The sequence below is a fragment of the Capra hircus genome, chromosome 2 (genome assembly GCF_001704415.2).
Source record: "Capra hircus breed San Clemente chromosome 2, ASM170441v1, whole genome shotgun sequence".
In the NCBI taxonomy this organism is placed as follows: domain Eukaryota; kingdom Metazoa; phylum Chordata; class Mammalia; order Artiodactyla; family Bovidae; genus Capra; species Capra hircus.
The window spans coordinates 66,324,042-66,347,522 of record NC_030809.1 but is presented as its reverse complement, the minus strand read 5'-3'; positions in this window follow the sequence as shown (position 1 = coordinate 66,347,522).

The following is a 23,481-nucleotide window of genomic DNA, read 5'->3' as shown; positions in this document are numbered from 1 at the left end:
TTTGGTCATCAGTGAGCCTTGATGTTAACCTGGCCTGGCTAAATGCTAACTGGCTTTTGTCAAGTTAAACTAGAAACCTCTATGGTCTAATTTCTAATGAGAGTAAAAAGTACTCAGCCCATAGAACTGTTGTATCAACTCTGATAAAGATGTAAAGCATCCAGTACCTGGATATGTGGCACATAGTCACATTGAAGAAATATTAATTTCCTCTTTCCTACTGGAAAAATTACCAGTGGAAATTATTGCATCTGAGGAGCAGAAAGAAAAATGACTGGAGACGATTGAACCGAGCCCAAGAAATATGTAGGACACCAACCAGCAGACCAATGTATGCATTGTGGAAGTCCCAGAATGAGAAGAGGGAGAGGGAAAAGGGCAGGGAGATAATTTTTGGTAGTTATACTAATATTTTTAACTTCCTCTACTAGTTACCATGTAGCTTTAAATAATATATATGTAAAGTTCTATTTTTTGTCTATTGCTTTCTGCTGTGTCTCTTAAACTTTCATTTTGCAAAATGAATGTATTACCTTCCTAATCCTTCCCTCTCTTTTCCCCCTCCCTTTTCATCTCCTTATTTCTGTTCATTTCTTTTACATTATCAGTGTGGATAACATTTACATTCTGTTTTGTAACCACTCAGTTTTCTATGATTTATCTATGAATGTTTCTAAATATTAAAAGCTAGCAATCGGCTATGACAAACCTAGTTTAGTTCAGTTTAGTCGCTCAGTTATGTCTAACTCTTTGTGGTGCCATGAACTGCAACACGCCAGCTATTGCTGTCCATCACCAACTCCTGGAGCTTGCTCAAAATCATGTCCATTGAGTTGGTAATGCCATTTAGTCATCTCATTCTCTGTTGTCCCCTTCTCCTCTTGCCTTCAATCTCCTCCTGCCTTCAAACCTAGATAGCATATTAAAAGCAGAGATATCATCTTGCCAACAAAGTTCTGTAATAGTCAAAGCTGTGGTTTTTTCAGTAGTCATGTATGGATGTGAGTGTTGGACCATAAAGAAGGCTGAGCACTGAAGAAGTGATACTTTCAAATTGTGGTGCTTGAGAGTCTTGAGAGTCTCTTGGACAGCAAGGAGATCAAACTAGTCAAACTTACAGGAAATCAGCCCTGAATATTCATTGGAAGGACTGATGCTGAAGCTGAAGCTCCTATACTTTAACCGTTTGATGTGACTCACTGAAAAAGATCCTGATGCTGGGAAAGATTGAAAGCAAGAGAAGAGGGTGGCAGAGATGAGATAGTATGATAGTATGACCAACTCAATGAACATGAATTTGAGCAAATTCAAGGAGACAGTGGAGGACAGAGGAGCCTGGCATACTGCAGTTCATGGCGTCACAAAGAGTCAGAAATGACTTAGGAACTGAACAACAGCAACAACAGAGTCAGTGTTTACACTATGATATTGTTTAGTGCAGAACTAAGTTCTGTGCATTTTTTTTTCACAAGTCCAATGTTACAGACCCTTTCCTTAGTCAAAAGAACATTCTTAACATCAGAGTCAAAAGTACTTTTTCCTTCCTCTCAAAACTGTTTAAATTTATGCCACATTTTGTTCATTTTCTATTTTGGCCATAATTATTTAGTAAAAATTTCATTTCCTTGACTTTTGACTTTTTCCTTCTAGAAGGAAAAACCACATATATTCTTATTATATTACAAATACCTTCTAGTTCTATAGTCAGTCTATTAATTTCTTGGAATTCTTTTTATTTTTCTTAAGACAATGTTCTTGAAACTCAACAGCTTTTAAAATGCTTTCAATGCTTGTGGCAGACTTACTGCCAGGGGCTTCTTTTTACTGTAATCCTAGTGAGCTTTACAATTTTCTACATTCCATAATTCTCCCTTTCTTGGTTTTGCCCACTCTCCTCTAACCCAATCCCTCTTTTGGGAGTATATCTCAAAATTTTTTAGAAAATATATGAGAGAAACAAAATATTATGAAGACTTGAATGTCTGAAAAGGAAGTTGTCTTTTTCTCAGTCTTAATCTAGATATTAAGCTCTATACAGTCAGCAAAAACAAGACAGGGAGCCGACTATGGCTCAGATCATGAACTCCTTATTGCCAAATTCAGACTTAAATTGAAGAAAGTAGGGAAAACCCTAGACTATTCAGGTATGACCTAAATCAAATCCCTTACAATTATACAGTGGAAGTGACAAACAAATTCAACAGATTAGATCTGATAGAGTGCCTGAAGAACTATGGACGGAGGTTTGTGACATTGTACAGGAGGCAGTGATCAAGACTATCCCCAAGAAAAAGAAATGCAAAAAGACAAAATTATTGTGTGAGGAGGCCTTATAAATAGCCAAGAAAAGAAGAGAAACAAAAGAAAAAGGAGAAAAGGAAAGATATATCCATTTGAATGCATAGTTCCAAAGAATAGCAAGGAGAGATAACAAAGCCTTCCTGAGTGATCAGTGCCAAGAAAATAGAGGGAAACAATAGAATGGGAAAGACTAGAGATCTCTTCAGGAAAATTAGAGATGCCAAGGGAGCATCTCATGCAAAGTCAGGCACAACAAAGGACAGAAATGGTATGGACTTAATAGAGGTAGAAGGTATTAAGAAGAGGTGGCAAGAATGCACAGAAGAACTACAAAAAAGATCTTCACGACCCAGATAACCATGATGGTGTGATCACTCACCTAGGGCCAAACATCCTGGAATGCAAAGTCAAGTGGGAATTAGGAAGCATCACTACCAACAAAGTTAGTGGAGGTGATGGAATTCAGTTGAGCTATTTCAAATCCTAAAAGATGATGCTGTGAAAGTGCTGCACTCAATATGCCAGCAAGTTTGGAAAACTCAGCAGTGGCCACAGACCTGGGAAAGGTCAGTTTTCATTCCAATTCCAAGAAGGGCAATGACAAAGAATGTTCAAACTACTGCACAATTGTACTCATCTCACACGCTAGCAAAGTAATGCTCAAAATTCTCCAAGCCAGGCTTCAAAAGTACGTGAAATGTGAACATCCAGATGTTCAATCTGAATTTAGAAAAGGCAAAGGAACCAGAGATCAAATTGCCAATATCTGCTGGATCATTGAAAAAGCAAGAGAATTCCAGAAAAACAGCTACTTCTGCTTTATTGATTACTGTATAGATCACAACAAACTGAAAAATTCTTCAAGAGATGGGAAACCAAACCACCTCACCTGCCTCCTGAGAAATCTGTATGTCCGTCAAGAAGCAACAGTTAGAACTGGACATGAAACAACAGACTGGTTCCAAATCAGGAAAGGAGTACATCAAGGCTGTATATTGTCACCCTGCTTATTTAACTTATTTGCAGAGTACATCATGTGATATATCAGGCTGGATGAAGCACAAGCTGGAATCAAGATTTCTGGGAAAAATATCAATAACCTCAGATATGCAGATGATACCACCCTTATGGCAGAAAATGAGGAAGAACTAAAGAGCCTCTTGATGAAAGTGAAAGAGGAGAGTGAAAAAGCTGGTTTAAAACTCAACATTCAGAAAACGAAGATCATGGCATCTGGTCCCATCACTTCATGGCAAACAGATGGGGAAACAATGGAAACAGTGAGAGACTTTATTTTTGGGGGCTCCAAAATCACTGCAGATGTTGACTGCAGCCATGAAATTAAAAGACGCTTGCTCCTTGGAGGAAAAGCTATGACCAACCTAGACAGCAGATTAAAAAACAGAGACAGTACTTTGCCACCAAAGTCTGTTTAGTCAAGGCTATGTAATCATGTATGGATTTGAGAGTTGGATGATAAAGAAAACTGAGTGCCGAAGAATTGATGCTTTTGAACTGTGGTGTTGGCGAAGACTCTTGACAGTCCCTTGGATAGCGAGGAGATCCAACCAGTTCATCCTAAAGGAAATCAGTCCTGAATATTCATTGGAAGCACTGATGCTGAAGCTGAAACTCCAATGCTTTGGCCACCTGATGTGAAGAACTGGCTCACTGGAAAAGACCCTGTTGCTGGGAAAGATTGAAGGCAGGAGAAGGGGATGACAGAGGATGAGATGTTTGGATGGTATCACCAACTTGAGGACATGCGTTTCAGCAAGCTCAAGGAGTTGGTGATAGACAGGGAAGCCTGGTGTGCTGCAGTCCATGGGATCGCAGAGTTGGACAAGATTGAGTGACTGAACTGAACTGAATCTAGATATAGAACTCCAGGTCCAAAATTTTTAACCTTCATATTTTGAAGCCTTGATTATGGTCTAGTGTCCTTGGCCACTGATGAGTAGTCTGATCCATTCTGATTCAAATCCCCTTAGAATTACCTGTTTACAGTTCCTTGACCCTGCAATCTCAAGAATGTTATCCTGGGTGATATGATATTTCAGCATGATTCATCAAGGTTTTCATTCTTTTAATTAATTCTGATTAATATTTGTGTTTCTCTTCAGTCATTGGAATTTTCTTTATTGTTTCTTTCATAACCTTCCTTCCCTGATTTTCCCCTTACCTTTTTGTAACTTTTCTTAATTGGCTATTGTACCTCCTGAATTTATGCTTCATTCCTCTTTTTCAATCTTTTATTATCCTTCTTTTGTTGTTTTGTTCACTGTTATAGGAAGTTTTCTCAATTATATCTTCTAGTCTTTCTATAATTAAAAAAGGTTTTTTGACAATTTAGTTTCCCAGGAATATTTACTATTCTCTTATTTTAATTAAAAAAAAATCCTGGTTTTCTGATTTCACCTTATGTATATAAAGTGTTTCCAAGTCTCTGGCTGTTTGAATTCTCTTTGTCTCTTATGGTATATTTTTAATTTTTTTCTCAAATATCTGTTCATCAATAGTTGTCTGATAATATTTGAAGATGAATAAATAGGAATGGGGGCTTCCCAGGTGGTGCTAGTAGTAAAGATCCCACTTGCCAATGCAGGAGACCTAAGAGACTCGGGTCTGATCCCTGGTAGGGAAACCCTCCTGGAGGAGGGCATGGAAATCCACTCTAGTATTCTTTCCTGGAGAATCCCATGGACAGAGGAGCCTGGCAGGCTACAGTCCATAGGGTTGCAAAGAGTTGGACACTACTAAAGTCACTGAGCATGCACAAATAGAAATGATGCTTTATGAGGTATTTGTCTATCTTTTTTTCCCCTCAAGTGTTTGTCCTGTTTAGCTGTCAACTCATTTTTTAAAAATGTGGAACAGGAGCGCTATCAGTTTCTGTGTATGGAAGCAGGTCATGCAAGCAAGCTTCCTTCCAGTGTAACCCTAAACAAGAAGGCCTGACTCTGGGATGTCAACACCTTTGTCACCTGTTGTGTTCTTCCCCAAACAAAGCAATTAAACTTCTTTAGAGGGAAAACTTGCTTTCTGGGGAGTGGGTGAGTTAAGCCCAGGGTCCTGCCTGGAAGATGTACGCCTTCCTCCATCATCACCCATCCTGTGTATTTTGGGCTGTGGACACCTCCACTTGGGTCTACCTGTTAGTGTATTGACATTTGCTGTAGTTTCGTTTTTCAGAAATCTGTTAAAATTTCTTTTTCAAAGACAGCATCCCCTTTATTCTCTTCATTGTTATTTATTTTATTATTTATAGCCACAGAGGTCGAGACGGTTGGATGGCATCATCAACTCAATGGACATGAGTTTGAGCAAGCTCTGGGAGATGATGAAGTACAGGGAAGCCTGGTGTGCTGCAGTTCATGGGGTCACAAAGAATTGGACACGGCTGAGCAACTGAACAACAACAATTATTTATTTTATCATTTTTTAAAAATCTGTTAGTTTGAAAGGATCATGGGAAGGAAGGAAGTCCTATTCTTGAAAGTTTGCCATCTTGAAGTAGAAGCTCTGAAACATCAGTGTGGCAGTTTATGGTTCATACTGTGAGAGAGTCACCTTAAGGTTTTTCCTGTGATGTCTCTAAAACTTCTCTAAGCCAGAGACTTCATACATGTGATTTATTGTGTTCAGTTATGACCCTCATTTTCACAGACGAGGAAACTAAAACTCAGAATTAAATGTCCAAGATACTCAGCTAGGAAATAGCAGAGCTAACTTTCAATATCAAGCTGTCAAACCCCAGGGCTGAGTTCTTCCATCTCACAGTCCTTTCTGGACAAGTGTTGCTTCTGTTTTATATATGAGAAAATTAAGGCACTTTACCAGAGTAATTAACTAGGTGATTTGTTTCCTGGATCCTAGTCTAGTAGTCTCTCCATAGCTCTCTCCTTCTCATTCCTGGTTGACAAAATCCTTCTAGGCATCAGGGGGTGTCCTAGGCAGTGTCTGTGTGGCAGGGCACAGCTCTCATGCGTGTCCTTGATGAGGGGTGCAGAGCAAATCTCTTGTTTATGCCCTGCTGACATGCCACCCACTTGTTGGAAGGTGAGAGGTAGGGAGCACCAAGTTCATGTGTTCTTAGGAGGTTGCTGGCTTTCTAGTGTCTTGGACTTTCCTGTGTGGCTAGAATCCTTAGTCCTCTTCTACCTGGAGCTATCCATTAAGCCTCTGACTCTAGCTTTTATCACATTGGCTGCTGAATTAGATCTTCCCCCTTCCTACTGAGGTCCACTCAGGACAAAGTCTCTTGGCTCTTCCTCTTTCTACAAGTTTGGGTATCCAGGCAGAGCCTTTTCCCATCAGCTGTGTGTCAAAAATCAAAGATCTTGTTAAGCCACTCTAATTCCTGAAATGTGGGACATAAGTGGATATATGATCAATGAGAGGGACAAGGGGCCAACAAATGACTCCAAGCATTTCTAAACACAGTGTGTGTTTATGGTCGGGGGTGGAGGGGGTTGGGAAAACTGTATGTTCTGGTCATAGTAATAATTAGGGGCCTGAGGACTGAGACTGGCAAATAAATGCTAACCAAAGAGCCCAATTGTGTAAAAGTCACCCCTATATCTGGTAGTAACCAGTGCCCTCATAACACGTCTGTGAGATCCAAGACATTGGAAGGTGTATGACCTGGTTACCACCCAGTTACTATGGAGGCCTGGTGCCTCTGCCTTAGGCATAGAACAACCAAAATGTATTTCAAAACCCTGCTGCTTTTTGCATTCAAAGCTCTTTATAGATTGATCCTTTGCTTTCCATTGGTCCCAGAAGAGAGCCAAGGCAGTCTTTAGATACTTATTCTGAACACTATGGACAGTGATGACCCAGAAAGGGGTTGAAGCTAATGATTACTGTCAAATGTCTCAGTCCACAGTACCCTCTTCTGTGGCCAGGTAAGTGTTCATCTGGAGTGGGTTATGCATAACTCTTTTTGAGTTGGGAGAATGTAAATCCTTATAAATATTGAAATACATTTTTCTGTGTGATCAAACAAGGAAAAGGGGGACTACAAATCAGTTGTAGATTTATAGATTTCCCTAATGGATGATGGATCCATTCTCTTTTCAAGAGAATCATATTCCTGCTCCCAGACTCAGCAAAAGTTCTCATTTAGGCTGCATTCTTCTATAAAAGCCGCCTTACCACTCCCTGCTGGCTCAGAGGTTAAAGCGTCTGCCTGGAATGCGGGAGACCCGGGTTCGATCCCTGGGTCGGGAAGATCCCCTGGAGAAGGAAATGGCAACCCACTCCAGTACTCTTGCCTGGAGAATCCCATGGAGGGAGAGCCTGGTAGGCTGCAGTCCATGGGGTCGCAAAGAGTCGGACACGACTGAGCGACTTCACTTCACTTTCACTTCTATAAAAGGCCTGCGTACTTGAGTTGTACGTTTCTTGACTGTGGTTTTCATCCGGATTGTGGACCAGATGTTTTTATTTCACTGCATCAAAAATGTTTCTTTTCTGAGGACCTCATAAAGTCAAGAGATAATGAGTTGAGAAGAACCAAACCCACAGTGCAAAAGGAACCCTGGATATGAGCTTGAGACAGGTATGCATGTGCAGTAACTAGATGCAAATGTAACCACAGCAGGGTCGTAGCGTTCCATGATGGCTTACTATATCCTGTGTAACTCTTCAGGACTGTGCCTCTCCTGAATTTTCTTCTACATCCCACAGGGATCTAGGTTCACAGTGGGCTGGTCACATCCTTCTGCAAAGGTTGATGTGCTAACCGTGCAGGCTTCTCACTCTGGTTCAGGTGCTTGAGATTGTTACTGAGAGTGCATCTCTGTCAGCTGTGTTCTAGAGCTCTAGCTGTGATTAACCCAACCCCAGTGGCCTGTTACAACTGTCTAGAGGGTTTTCTTGTGGAAGTGTCTCCCGCAGAAAGATTTGGTAGACTTTCCTCATTTTTGGTAGGAACAATTCCTATACTAAGTGCCATCTTAAAAAAACTGACTTCCTATATTTCATTGCTAAATGTTACCTGTGACTATAGCCATTCTGTGATGCCAGATCCTTTTGTGACACTATTTGGCCATATTATGTCCAACTGTGAATGAACTCCTTGGAAGAATTACCGCCAATTATTGCTCAAATGTTGGCACTGCTGCATTGTGCCCCACAGGCTTTGCTGCTTTCTGGTGGTGCTGGAAGCCCTTGAATCTCCTTGACTTGTAACTGCATGACTCTAACTTCTGCCTCTGTCTTGACGAGTCTATCTTCCCATTGCATTTTGTATATATGTCTGTGTATTCACTTGGCTTTCTTATAAGGGCACCAGTCATTGGATGAGCCCACTCTAGTCTAGCCTGACTTCATTGCAACTAATTACATTTGCAAAGACCTTATTTCCAAGTAAGATCACATGACGAGGTTCTGGAGGAACATAAATTTTGGAGAACACCAGTCAATATAATATAATCATAGATTTCATAGTATAATTACTATAATAACTACAGCAGATCTATCCCCCTTTCTAGGCACTCATAAGCCTGCTCCCTAACTCACGCTTTTGCATGAATAAAGTCCCACAGAAGTATGCACAATTCTCCCAGTCTGAAATTTGGAGCTCAGAATTTGAGTGCAATAACTAGGTTCTGTCCTGGTATTGCTGTAATTAGGTTACCTTTATTCCTTTATGAATCATTAACTTTGAAAACTGCTGGTTCAATCTGTGACAACCAGTGATACATCATCTTTAACCAGTCTGCACCACCGTAAAAAAAAAAAAAATGCTGCTCAAGTACTAATTTACTGCTCTGTGACACAAATGGTGCATCTCAAACAAACTCAGCCAATTTTAAGGATGATTTCTGGGCTGCTTAAAAAGGCTTTTTTCTGCCAGCGTTTGGAAAATGTTGCTTTAGAGATTATTATTTTCTGTTTCAGGACAAATCCATGAATTTGGTCTGTTCATGTTAGCTCTTGTGAGATGATGCATCTCTTGTCCATAAACCTTGAGTACTTGGGTGTCAGAAGTGATTTTTCTGAAGTTAACTTTTCCCATACTTGGAGTTATCAGTTTCTGTCGTGCTGGTGTGCATTTCAGTTGAGGTTTTATTACATTGTGTTGGCAGCACATTATGTTTTTTACACATGGATTTGATTGAGAAACGAAACTGGAATAAGAATGAGGTCGCAGCAGCATCTGCTGCAAGACTCAGCGATTGCTGTTGTCAATCAGCCTGATTGATTAAACATGGTGGTACACATTTTTATTAAAATGAAATACTTCTCTTGAAAAAGGACCATTATGCCAATAGATTATATGATTCTCCTGAAGAGTGTGCCTGAGGAAAAGTCCTCTTGGCAGAGTACAATAACTATGGATTGCTGGAACAAATAGGAAAGTTCAGATTAGATCTGGCTGGTTTTATAAAGTGAATTCTTTTGGTGTTTGGAAGATGTGAACCAGCATTTTGGGGGACTAAGCCCTGCAGAGGGGTTTGAATTTGACTGGATTCCCAAATACTGTCCCTTCTTTTGCTGATGTCCCACCATCCATGTGGTTTTAAGGCATCCAGTATGACTCAAGCCTTTTTAAAAATGAGAGCAAACACCCTGATCAACTGAAGTTCCATTTCTCTCATTTTCTATTCAAACCCATTTTCGGCTTGCTGCTGTTTGATAAATCTGAAAAGCTGACATCCAAACAGAGGTGAGAACAGAGATTCTTAAGAATGAGAGTAGACAGATTATCCCATTGACTTGGATCAGAATCCAGCAAACAACACTCCTGTCTGCAAAGCTCTAAAATTTGGAGGAACTTCAAGGAGGAAGTGGTGACGGTTTGGGTATTAGGTCATTACAAACCCAAAGAGATGAAACAGGAAATCAAGACTGCTCCCTGGAGGACAAAGCAATGATTTGATTGTCCCTCTTCAGTTTTCATGTGGCTGATTTTTTGTCTTACTGTGGTCACTCAGGGCTCCTTGGCTGGGGCTGAGTATTCCTGAAGTGTTGGTGCTTCTTGCTGGCTCAGGTAAGCCAAAATTCCAGGGAGTCTGTTTAGTCATGGCCTCCAGGAAAATGTCTCTTGTTGGAATCCATATAGGACAATAACCCCAGAAGGCTTTGCATTAGTGTAAAACACAGAATTGCAGAAGATGGCTTTTCAGAAAAATAAGTGGGCAATAAGAAAAGAAAAACCTTTGGAGTAATTCCTTTAACACAGAGAATGCTTCTGCTGCAGGGCTTGTGTCAAGACTAATCGTGCAGGATTGAGATATTTTCAGCTGTATCCAATTTAGGTTTCGGCTTTTCCTTTCAGAGGGATTGCTCCTGAAACAATCTTTCTCTCTGCCTCCCCCACCCCCATCTTCTAAAGCCCGTTTGTAGATTTGGGGATTGCTAACAGATTTTAAGAACAAGAAATCTCTGAAATACCACATAGCTAAAAGCCAAAAAAGGAATACTTGAGAACTTTCATTTAAAAAATATATTTTGTCAAGGGGTGGTCTCCAGCTTTCAGTCAACTTTCTTTTCTGGACTCAGCCATGAAGAAGGAAAATCCCACAGAGATTTGCAGATTTAAACTTGGAACTTCCTATAGGCTCCATAGACCTTCTTTTAGGGTATGACCTTCTCTTTCTGTCTGATTTCTTTCTTGGCACCTTGGATCTTGTCAATGCCAGATTCATGAAGAGGGGCCACCAGATAGATGTTAGGAGCAGAATATGCAGCAAATTGTCTGGAAGTGCTGAGTCATCCTGGTTGTCCAGCCAGGAGCCTGGAGTGTTCCCATTGCTGGAGGTCAGGAGCAGGTAAGATGTTAATAACTAGCCAGGCAGCTCATACCTTGAGGGTCAGTTTAAAAAGCAAACCGAAGTTCAGAAATCCTGGAAGGCACATAAGTAAGGCCCACATAACATCAACCCAAACACAGTGTTTGTCACTGTTCAGACAACACTCCGTGTGTGTTTATGTGTGTGTGCTGAGTCGTCTCGGACTCTGTGACCCCATGGACTGTAGCCCACCAGGCTTCTCTGTCTATGAAATTTTCCAGGCAAGAATACTGGAGTGGGTTGATATTTCCTTTTCTTGGGGATCTTCCTGACCCAAGGATCGAACACATGCCTCCTCTGTATCCGGCCTTGCAGGCAGATTCTTTACCATCTGAGCCACCAGGGAAGTTCGGTTAAACCTAAAGGAAGAAGTCAAAAGGGGAACAGAAAAATTGCCATTTAATCTGTGGAAAGTATCTTCTGGAAAAGGGGGGTGGGTTTGTTCTGTGACATCCATGAAGCAAAGCTATAAAAAGAAACTACAAGAATGAAGATCACAAGATGGAGAAGTTCAGCCCCTTGTTATCTTGCTCTTCTGATTTAGGTCAGTGTTGACCTAGGTCAGGACAGTCTCCCTTGCAGGCCATAAAATATTCTCAATTTGTGTAGCTTAATTAGATTAGGTAAATAAGGAACACCTGACATTACAAGGGCCCCGCCCCCACCTTCATAATTTTGTTTTTCCTAACAAATATTTATGCACTTCTCCAAGATGTAGAGACCAGACCTGAGTTCTTCACAAAAGACAGACATGGTTACCACTGGAGATCGCATATAGTCGCTGATGAATTCCCCAAATATACAAATAGCCAGTGAGACCTTTCAAATAGCTGTGAAAAGAAGAGAGGTGAAAAGCAAAGGAGAAGAGGAAAGATATAAGCATCTCAATGCAGAGTTGCAAAGAATAGCAAGAAGAGATAAGAAAGCCTTCCTCAGCGATCAATGCAAACAAATAGAGGAAAATAACAGAATGGGAAAGACTAGAGATCTCTTCAAGAAAATCAGAGATACCAAGGGAACATTTCATTCAAAGATGGGCTCGATAAAGGACAGAAATGGTCTGGACCTAACAGAAGCAGAAGATATTAAGAAGAGGTGGCAAGAATACACGGAAGAACTACAAAAAAGATCTTCACGACCCAGATAATCATGATGATGTGATCACTAATCTAGAGCCAGACATCATGGAATGTGAAGTCAAGTGGGCATTAGTAAGCATCAGTAAGAACAAATCTAGTGGAGGTGATGGAATTCCAGTGGAGCTGTTTCAAATCCTGAGAGATGATGCTGTGAAAGTGCTGCATTCAATATGCTAGCAAGTTTGGAAAACTCAGCAGTGGCCACAGGACTGGAAAAGGGCAGTTTTCATTCCAATTCCAAGAAGGGCAATGACAAAGAATGCTCAAACTACCGCACAATTGCACTCATCTCACACACTAGTAAAGTAATACTCAAAATTCTCCAGCCAGATGTTAGCAATACGTGAACCGTGAACTCCCTGATGTTCAAGCTGGTTTTAGAAAAGGCAGAGGAACCAGAGATCAAATTGCCAACATCCGATGGATCATGGAAAAAGCAAGAGTTCCAGAAAAACATCGATTTCTGCTTTATGGACTATGCCAAAGCCTTTCACTGTGTGGACCACAATAAACCGTGGAAAATTCTGAAAGAGATGGGAATACCAGACCACCTAACCTGCCTCTTGAGAAACGTGTATGCAGGTCAGGAAGCAACAGTTAGAACTGGACATGGAACAACAGACTGGTTCCAAATAGGAAAAGGAGTATGTCAAGGCTGTATATTATCACCCTGCTTATTTGACTTCTATGCAGAGTACATCATGAGAAACGCTGGACTGGAAGAAATACAAGCTGGAATCAAGATTGCCGGGAGAAATATCAATAACCTCAGATATGCAGATGACACCACCCTTATGGCAGAAAGTGAAGAGGAGCTAAAAAGCCTCTTGATGAAAGTGAAAGAGGAGAGTGAAAAAATTGGCTTAAAGCTCAACATTCAGAAAACAAAGATCATGGCATCCGGTCCCATCACTTCATGGGAAATAGATGGGGAAACAGTGGAAACAGTGTCAGTTCAGTTCAGTTCAGTTCAGTTCAGTTGTGTCCGACTCTTTGCGACCCCATGCATCGCAGCACGCCAGGCCTCCCTGTCCATCACCATCTCCCGGAGTTCACTCAGACTCACGTCCATCGAGTCTGTGATGCCATCCAGCCATCTCGTCCTTGGTCGTCCCCTTCTCCTCCTGCCCCCAATATCTCCCAGCATCAGAGTCTTTGCCAATGAGTCAACTCTTCACATGAGGTGTCCAAAGTACTGGAGCTTCAGCTTTAGCATCATTCCTTCCAAAGAAATCCCAGGGTTGATCTCCTTCAGAATGGACTGGTTGGATCTCCTTGCAGTTCAAGGGACTCTCAAGAGTCTTCTCCAACACCACTGTTCAAACGCATCAATTCTTCGGTGCTCAGCCTTCTTCACAGTCCAACTCTCACATCCACACATGACTACTGGAAAAACCATAGCCTTGACTAGACAGACCTTTGTTGGCAAAGTAATGTCTCTGCTTTTAAATATACTATCTAGTATATTTATCTACTATAAACTTTTTTTCCAAGGAGTACGCATCTTTTAATTTCATGGCTGCAATCACCATCTGCAGTGATTTTGGAGCCCCCCAAAAAAGTCTGACACTGTTTCCACTGATTCTCCATTTATTTCCCATGAAGTGAAATATGCACAGATATTGTATTGATTCAAATATCCTTAAAAAAGAAACTGACTCATGGTTGATTTTGTCATGTATTTTCTCAATCAGTGATTCTAAAAGTATAGCTTCTCACATGTATGGGTAAGGGGAATTTTTGTCATTAAAAAAGTATTATACTTAGAGTCATTGTTAAGTATTAGTCTGGAATATGGTTGTTGGTATCAATTTACAGAAAACTGGAAATACAGGTAATTCAGTAGGAGAAAGCCATGAAGCCTGAAAGGGATTTGGTTACTCACTCATCACTCTCAGGTCTAAAGGGAATCCATATAACTCATATCATACATTCTCCTACAACTGACCAGGGTCAGACCTCATCCACTTAAGACAGATGACAATCTTTCTTGTTTTCTATCACTATTTGGATTCATTTCCTCATTTTTGAGTGGAAATCACTGCAGTGGGTACCATGAGAAGTGCAGAGGTAAACAAATTATGTTTCCTGCTTTCTTTCTGATATTTTATTTTGAAATTATATAGCTCTCTCTACTAGGATTGTGGCTCAGCTTGTGGCTCAGCTGGTAAAGAATCTGCCTGCGATGCAGGAAACCTGGGTTTGATCCCTGGGTTGGGAAGATCCCCTGGAGAAGGGAAAGGCTAGCCACTCCAGTATTCTGTCCTGGAGAATTCCATGGACTGTATAGTCCATGGGGTCGCAAAGAGTTGGACACGACTGAATGACTTTCACTTTCTTTTCTTTCACTAGGATTACTTTACTGAATCTAAGTTTGACCTTTGGGAGATTATCACAGAGTGATAGTCTTGATCCACATTTTCTTGCCTACGGGATCACAAAAAGATGCTAATGCTTAAAACCCAGGAAGCGGCTAGATGCTCTCTACAGCCCACTTCACAGCACTGTTGCTGCCACAGCACTCTTCCAACACCACTGGAGAATTATAGTGAGGGCAGAGAAGGAGCCTAGCTGGAGTTGCAACTATGAGAGAGACAATCTCCCTCCCATTTCTTCTGCTCCCTCTAGTGATACGGGCACATACATACACATACACCCCTTGTAAATGATACATGCATAGAGCAAGCTAATCAGTGTTGGAACAGGCAAGCAATCAAACAAAAAAGACATTTTAAGAAAGCCTCCTATTTTCTCACTGACAGGACACACATTAACTAAACTTAGCAACAGCTGCTCTGTGGGAAGATATTTTTCTTTGGGCTGTCAGCAAGTTTTGATCCCCCCACCCCGATTCTCCCAATATATATCTAGAAAAATTCCAATATGATAACACTTTCATCAGTTAGCTAAATAGCTAGTGTAATGCAGGAAGTACTCTTCATCTCTTTCAAAGTGGAAGGATGGGGTCATTTCACTTTTCCAACCAGGCCATGAACTCTGGGTAAAGGAGCACTACCATCCCCCAAAATAACAAACCTAGAAAGACATTTTCCTAAAGTAATAACCTTGAGCTGAGCTTTGAATAATGAAATCTGCCATACCTTCCCTCACAGCTGGTGCATGTATTAGTAGCTCTATACATGCTTACTGACTGACTGAATTAATATACCCAAAAAGGCATTAACATGTATATTTCACAGAAAGAGAATGCCATACATACATGAAAATGAAAGGAGAAGCGTGAAGGATATTCAAAGTTGGTAGCAGGATTAGAAATGCTTCATATTGATTAAGCCTGGGAAGGTGAAGAGTTACAATGGTCTCAGAGGATCAAAAGGACAGATGTGTTGGGATGGATCCAAAAGCTATTCCATGGGATTGGAGAGGGAGAAAAAGGACTGTTGCTTAGGAACAGTGGGAACTGAAGAGCGATATGATATTTAATATCATCTATTCAAGGACTTACAAGATGTAACAAAAAAGTGAGATGGTCCCTATTCATAAGAAACTCACAATCTGATGGAGGAGATATGTGCAAAACCGCACAAATTAGAATAGAATGAATTAAGTGATAAAGTTGGATAGACAAGACGTTTTATAGACTTACGTAGGATGGCCACCGGCCCCATCTGTCCATAACTAAGGAAAGGCTTCCTCTAGAGGTTAGCCAGGCAGAATATGTGCAATGGAGTTCCTGGCAGAGGAAATTACATGTGCGTGAGAGAGTATGATAAGTTAGGACAGTGGTCCTTAGCTATGATCATATATTAGAGCCACCTGGGGGGACTTTAAAAATAACCAATCAACTTTCACCTCTGGCTATAACTGTGTGAGAATATGCTTATATGAAAATATATTTCCCAATGAAGATAACAAAAGCTCTATAAAAGGGGAATTAAAAAAAAGTTCTTGAAGGCTTTGGCGAATAACCAAATCAACTAGGCATTGTGGGGCCAAGAGCCTAGAAAAATTGATGCTCAATATTTTCTGATGTTTTTTATACTGGAAGCATTTACTGATTTATAAGCATAATAGGGCTGAGAGACTAAGCAGGAAACAGTGATTAGAGATTTTGGCAGTCGCATCGGGCTATCAAGACAAAATCTGGAGTTCAGCATTACCAAGGCAACTGGGACATGGCAGACCAAGATCTCAGACAAAAGGGAGCCTCAGAGGAATAGGAGCCTCAGAGAAATGAGCTCCTATATTCTGCCTTGCTTTCACCTTGAGACATTTGCCAATTTCTAAATTACATGTGCTAGCACTGAGGCTATAAAGCAATGCAGAACTTTCTTCAGTTTCAAGGTGCTGGTGAACAATTATTGGAGTACAGGACACAATACAGAAGAGAGCCTTATACACACTGAGGCTTTCAGTTGAGACCTTTAGAGGTTATATCCTGAGATTAAGTGAAAACCTAAAAAGTAGTCAACTCTCATGAAAACCAAAATCAAATCTTAAATTATCTCAATTATGATTCAGCCAAGGTGATCTTTTCTACTTTAATTGCCAGCCAGAAAGAAATTAAAATCCCTGTGGAGAGAGATGAAAGTGAAAGTGAAAGTCCCCCAGTCATGGACCCCATGGACTCTAGCCCACCAGGCTCCTCTGCCCATGGAATTCTCCAGGCAAGAATATTGGAGTGGGTTGCCATTTTCTTCTCCAGGGGATCTTCCTGACCCAGGGATCAAACCTGGATCTCCTGCATTGCAGGCAGATTCTTTACCATCGGAGCCACCAGGGAAGTAACATTACACAATTTCTCTACAATTTATTATATATAAGTCCAGCATTCAGTTAAAAATCACTCATCATTCTAGAAGGAAAAATAAGGAAACAGATATGGAAGCAGAGCCATAGGTAATTCAGGTGTGATTATTTGATAATTAATATGATAAATATGTGCAAAAAGTAGATGACAAGATAGAGAGAACTGGAATAACCAGAGAACTGGAATCTATAAAGAATTAAAATAAATTTCTCAAACTAAAAACCACAGTAAAAAATAATTCAATAATGTAACAGAAATAAATAATTCAATATATTAACTTAACAGAAGAATAGAATATTAAAAAATGATTAGAAAACTTGAGTGTAGGCTACTGAAAATATCAGAATGAAGCACAAAGAGGTAAAAAATTGGAAAAAGCCAAAAAAGGTATGAAACATATGGAACATGGTGAAAAGTTCTTACAACCTATAAGTATAAACTCAGAAATAAAGAGAAATAACATGGATGGAAGCAATATTTGAAGAGATATTCTTAGAATTTTCCAGAACTGATGGAAATCATCCAGTTACAAATTCAATATGCACTCTAAAAACTAGAGTAAATAACATAAAACTATATTTAGGCACATCATAATCAATGATAAAGAGAAAAATCTTAAAAGAGGTGATATTAAAAAGACACAATAACCTTAAGGGAGCCAAATGAAGATAAAATGAAGGCATTTTAGACAATCAAAAATTGAGGGACTTTGTTACCAACTGATACAATAAGATGAATACTAAAAAGAGTTCTTTAGACAAATGAAAAATAATCTCAGCTAGAAATACAGAAATGCGAGAAGAAATGAAGAACAGTACAGAGGTAAATGCATGCATAAATTAAATGAATATTTATTGTGCATAGCAACAACCACAAAATCTTATCTTTTGGATTTTAAAAGAACATAGAATTAAAATGTATAAAAATTCAAATAAGAGTTAATGTAGTTAAAGAATGCTAAGATTGTTGCATTTTCTGGGAAATAGTAAAAGTAGTTCATAATAGATCCTAATAAAGGACAGGCAAGCATGGCGTGCTGCAGTTCATGGGGTTGCAGAGCCAAACGTGACTTAGCAACTGAACAACAACAATAAAGCAAAGATGCGATCTAAAGGGTGATATTTCTTAAAGTGTGATTTCTGGACCAGCTAGATCGGAGCACCTTGAAATGCAATTTCTTGGGTCTTCCCCTAGACCTGCTGGAGAAGAAAATCTGAGGTGAAGCCCAGAAACCTGAATTTTCAGATACTTTTCAGATGTTTCTGTTGCATGCTAAAGTTTGAGAATCACTACTTTAGAATAAACACAAAGACTAATAAAATAATTTATAACTAATAAGCTAATATTAATACAAAGGGAGAATGGAATAACAGAAATTCTTGATTAGTCCAAAAAGAGGCAAGAGAGGGAAATGAAAGGATGAGAGAAGAAATGGGACAACTAGAAAACAAATAAAATGTTAGACTTTAAAACCAAATGCATCTGTAGTTATTTTAAATATAAATGCATTAAACACGCCAGTTAAAAAATATTGTCCAAATGGATAAAAGCGAAAATTCCAATTAAATGCTACTTATATAAAAGATACATCTTAAATGTAAGGGTACAGAGAGATTAGAAACAAAATGATAGAACAAGATACATAAGAAAACATCAACCAAAATGATTGTTATAGCTATACTAAAATCAAACAAAGCAGACTTTAGGATAAGAAGCAAAGTGTTAGAATATTTAAAGCATTAGAAGGGTCAACCTCTGAGGAATAAATAGCAATTATACACTTAAAATAGCCTCCTAATAAATAGAGCAAAAAATGACAGATTAAAGAGTAGTAGAAAATTTTGCTGACAAAGTGTGAGGTTTTAACAAAGCTCTCTCAATAACTGATAAAGTAAATACATAAAATATCAGTAGAATTACAGAAAATTTGAACAACACAAGAAACAACGTGTAATTGACATCTATAGAACTCTGCAACTTATAATTGCAGAATACATTTTCTTTTCATGTACCCATAACATAAATACCAGAATAAACTATAAATGGAGAAGTAAAACAAGTTTCAAGAAACTTCAAAGGAATAGATTCTCTGATTATAATGAAGTTTATCTATATGTAAATTAAACCCATTGCTCAAAAAGGAAATCAAAATAGCCCCCAAAGAACTAAACAAATTCAAACCTAGTCATATACAACTGAGAGAATACATCATGACCAAATGGGGCTTTATGCCAAGAATGGAAGGTTAACTTACCCTTAGAGAATCAATTATTATAATTCACCACATTAACAGAATAAAGGGGGAAATATATAATCATCTCAAGAGATGCAGAAAAAGTACTTCACAAAATTAAAACTACGTTCATTATTAAAACTCTCACCAAGTAAGATTAAAGGAATCTTAGATTGTAAAGGGTATCTCTTTAATGTTGAAACATTGAAAGCTTTCCCTTTGATACTGAAAGTGAGACAAGTATGTTCACTATTATCATTTGGATACATCATGATTTTGTATCAAAAGAATATATAGATAAATGAATATAAAGAATATGTAGATAAATTAATTTATAGAATATGTAGATAAATGAATATATAGAATGTACAGATAAATGTAAAAAGAATATATAGATAAATGATTAGAACTAAACCTAATTCAGCAAAGACACCGGATACAAGGGCAACATAAAAGTATCTGTGTTCTATATACTACCCACAAATAATCTAAAAATAAAGTTTTAAAAATTATAAAATGTACAATGGATTAAAATTGCTAAACACCTAGAACTATGTCTACAGACACAGCTAGACCTTCACTTTTTAATTACACATTTTTGTGGGAAATTAAAGAAGACCTAAATAAATGGAAAGATACATGGTGTTTATAGATCAAAAAGGCTTAATTTTGTAAAGATATCTATTTTCTCAAAATTGATCAATGCAATCCACTTAAAATTTCATGGATTTTTAAAAAGTGACAAGCTGATTCTAAAATACATGCAACATTCTATGGGGGCAAGAATAGCAAAGGCAATCTGGAAGAAGAACAAAGCTGGCGTACTTTACACTATAAAGACTTGCTATAAAGCAATGTTAATTAAGGTAGGCAGAATGAGTGCAAAGATAGACAAACAGACCAGAGGAACAGAATAAAGAATTCAAAAGCAGATCTACACATGTATGTGAATAAGTTACCACTTCAGTGCAGTAGTAAAAAGGACAGTTTTGTCAATAACTGTTTTGAGGTTAATATGATACCCATTTAGAGGGGGAAAAATTAACTCCTACCTTACATTATACTTGAAAATTTTTTTCATGTGTGAGTGTAAATCCAAATATGGAAGGTAAACAATAAATAGTCAAAACATTGCATAGGAGAATATCTTTTATCAACTTGGGTGGCCAATATTTTTAAATTATATAAACATCATAACAAAAGTGTTTGATAAGCTAGACTTTATTAAAAGCATTAAAATTAAGAATGAAAAGATACCAGAGAGAGTGAGCAGGCTAACCACACCATGAAAGAAGATATTTGTGATACAATCATTTAACAAAGGATTTACATACAGAGCACATATAAAAAGATCTCCAGGAAACCAATATATGAAAACATATCCCTTCACAAAGGAGGGAATGGATCAAATGGCCAATAAATATTTGGAAAGATTTTCATACTCATTAATTATTAAGGAAATATAACCACAGTGTGATGCAACTACACAGTCACCAGAATGGTTAAAATTTTAAAAGAAACTCAAACACCAATTTTTGGAGAATGTGGAGCAAATGGAACTTCCACATAGTGTTCGTGAGAATGTTAATTGGAAAACTATTTGACATTATTTACTAAAAGTGAACAAGCCTGTATCTTATGATTCAGCAATTTTATTCCTAGTTATAGATGTGTAAACAGATGGGCACCAAAAGAGATGTCAAGAAAGCTTGAAGCGGCATTATTCCTAAATGGAACAGCCCACATGCAAATAAACAATATAATGGGTAAATAAACAACAATATATTCACACAATAGAATCCTATATAGTAATGGGAATCAACAAGTTACGACGACAATCACAAAAACACAGATGAATCTCATAAATCAGAGTGAAAAAAAGTGAGATATCAAAGAATACATGGTAGCTGATTCCATTTATATGTAGTTCAAAAACAGGCAAATTTAATCTGTGGTAATACAAGCAACTGAACTGAACTGAACTGAATAGGAGCAAGAACAGTGTTTAGCTGGAGAAGGTGGGTAATGACATGGAGGAGGCACAAAGGAGATTTCTAGGGTATAAACAATATTCTCTGTTGTGATATTGTGGTAACATGAAATGTGCCCTTTGAGGTAGGCAGACCTGAGCTTGAAACCTGGCTTATTAGGGTTATAACCCCAACAAATATCTTCAGTCAGTTCAGTTGCTCAGTTGTGTCTGACTCTTTGCGACCCCATGGACTGCAGCACGCCAGGCCTCTCTGTTCATCACCAACCCCCAGAGCTTATTTAAACTCATGTCCATCACATTGGTGATGCCATCCAACCATCTCATCCTCTGTCATCCCCTTCTCTTCCTGTCTTCAATCTTTCCCAGCATAAGGGTCTTTTCCAATGAGTCAGTTCTTTGCATCATGTGGCCAAAGTATGGGAGTTTCAGCTTCAGCATCAGTCCTTCCAATGAACACCCAGGACTGATCTCTTTAGGATGGACTGTTGGATTTCCTTTCAGTCCAAGGGACTCTCAAGAGTCTTCTCCAACACCACAGTTTAAAAGCATCAATTCTTTGGTGCTCAGCTTTCTTCATAGTCCAACTCTCACATCCATATATGACTACTGGAAAAACCATAGCTTTGACTTTGTTGGCAAAGTAATGTCTCTGCTTTTGAATATGCTGTCTAGGTTGGTCATAACTTTCCTTCCAAGGAGTAAGCGTCTTTTAATTTCATGGCTGCAGTCACCATCTGCAGTGATTTTGGAGCCCTCAAAATAAAGCCTCTCACTGTTTCCATTGTTTCCCCATCTATTTGGCATGAATTGATGGGAATGGATGTATGATCTTAGTTTTCTGAATGTTGAGTTTTAAGCCAACTTTTCACTCCCTCTTTCATTTTCATCAAGAAGCTCTTTAGTTCTTCCTCACTTTCTGCCATAAGGGTGGTGTCCACTGCCAGCTGTCTATTCAAAATCTCTACAAACCAGCTCCTCCTTGGAAAAAGACTTCCTTTTCTTGGATTGGAGAAGGAGGCAGATGAGTCTTCCACTCCATTCTCCCAAGAAGCCTCCTGGAACTTCTGTTTTTTCTTCTTCTTCGGTCTTTCACTTTTCTCCTCACACTTCTCTGGGGCACTAGTGTTTTCTGAAGATGTCAGGGTAACTGTAGCCAGCCTTTTCTCTTCCTTCTTCCAGAGTTTCTTCTCTTATTTCTCCAGTTCCCTAGTAATCTCAGCAGTGACTTCCTCTTTCTGAACCATCGCCTCCTTCAAGACATCCAGATTTCTCGAAATCTCTCCAGTCAATGAGGCAATTCTTTATTGTTTTTTTTTTTTAAAGCTTATCATGTAATGAGACCAGAAGTCATCTCCACAATAGGGATACAACCAAAGCCTATTAAACAGAGTGAAGATATCTGACCAGACTGGGGACCAAACGTATAACCTTGACTTTATTGGGCTCAGGTGCAGGCTGTGTGTATGGCACCTATGCCTCAAGTATCAGGGACCATTTCTAGTTCCCATTACTCTTCCTGGGTACAGCATAGCCTCCCTGATACAGATAGGTGCCTGTCATTCTCCATTCGGTCTCTTAAAGTAAGGGACAAAGCAATGATGTGGAGGGTGCTTCATGTATTTGGCTGAATCCCAGTTTGCAGGATTAAATTTTACCTCCCTGGATTCTCCCTGCAGTTCCTCTTGGATCGAGTATCCTTGGCTTCCTGTCCTAAACTGCTGGAGAGTGAGTGGTGGGCAGCTGGTAAACATCTGCCACGGCATTCCACCTTCATTAGAGAGGTGGACAAAGTGATATATGTGTGAATTCTCCCAAATGTGTGTGTTTGTGTGCACTTGGATAAAATTTCACTTTTAAGGCCCTTCTTGGAGTCTTGAGGATGAAAGGCAGTGTGGAGTTGAGCTGTCATTTTTATAGCGAGTCTCTGTATTGCTTTGGCAGATATAATGTTTCCCAGGCATATAACATTTTTTTTTTTTAAATTTAAAGAGGCAGCCTAGAGCACATTCCAGCTTGGAAGATTTTCCTTTCTGGATGCTGGTTTCCTTCTCCAAGTCCTTGGGAAAATGCTGCCACATGTATCTCTGGGAGGATTGACTTCCTAGAAAAGAGTGTATAGAACTCTTGCAAAGATTTAATTCTTATGGGTTCTCTAATTCTTTCTGGAAAAACAGCTTGCTGCTCAAAGTGAACTCTGTGGGGTGGAGAACCTTGATGGGAAGGCTGAAGCCAGGACCAAAGAC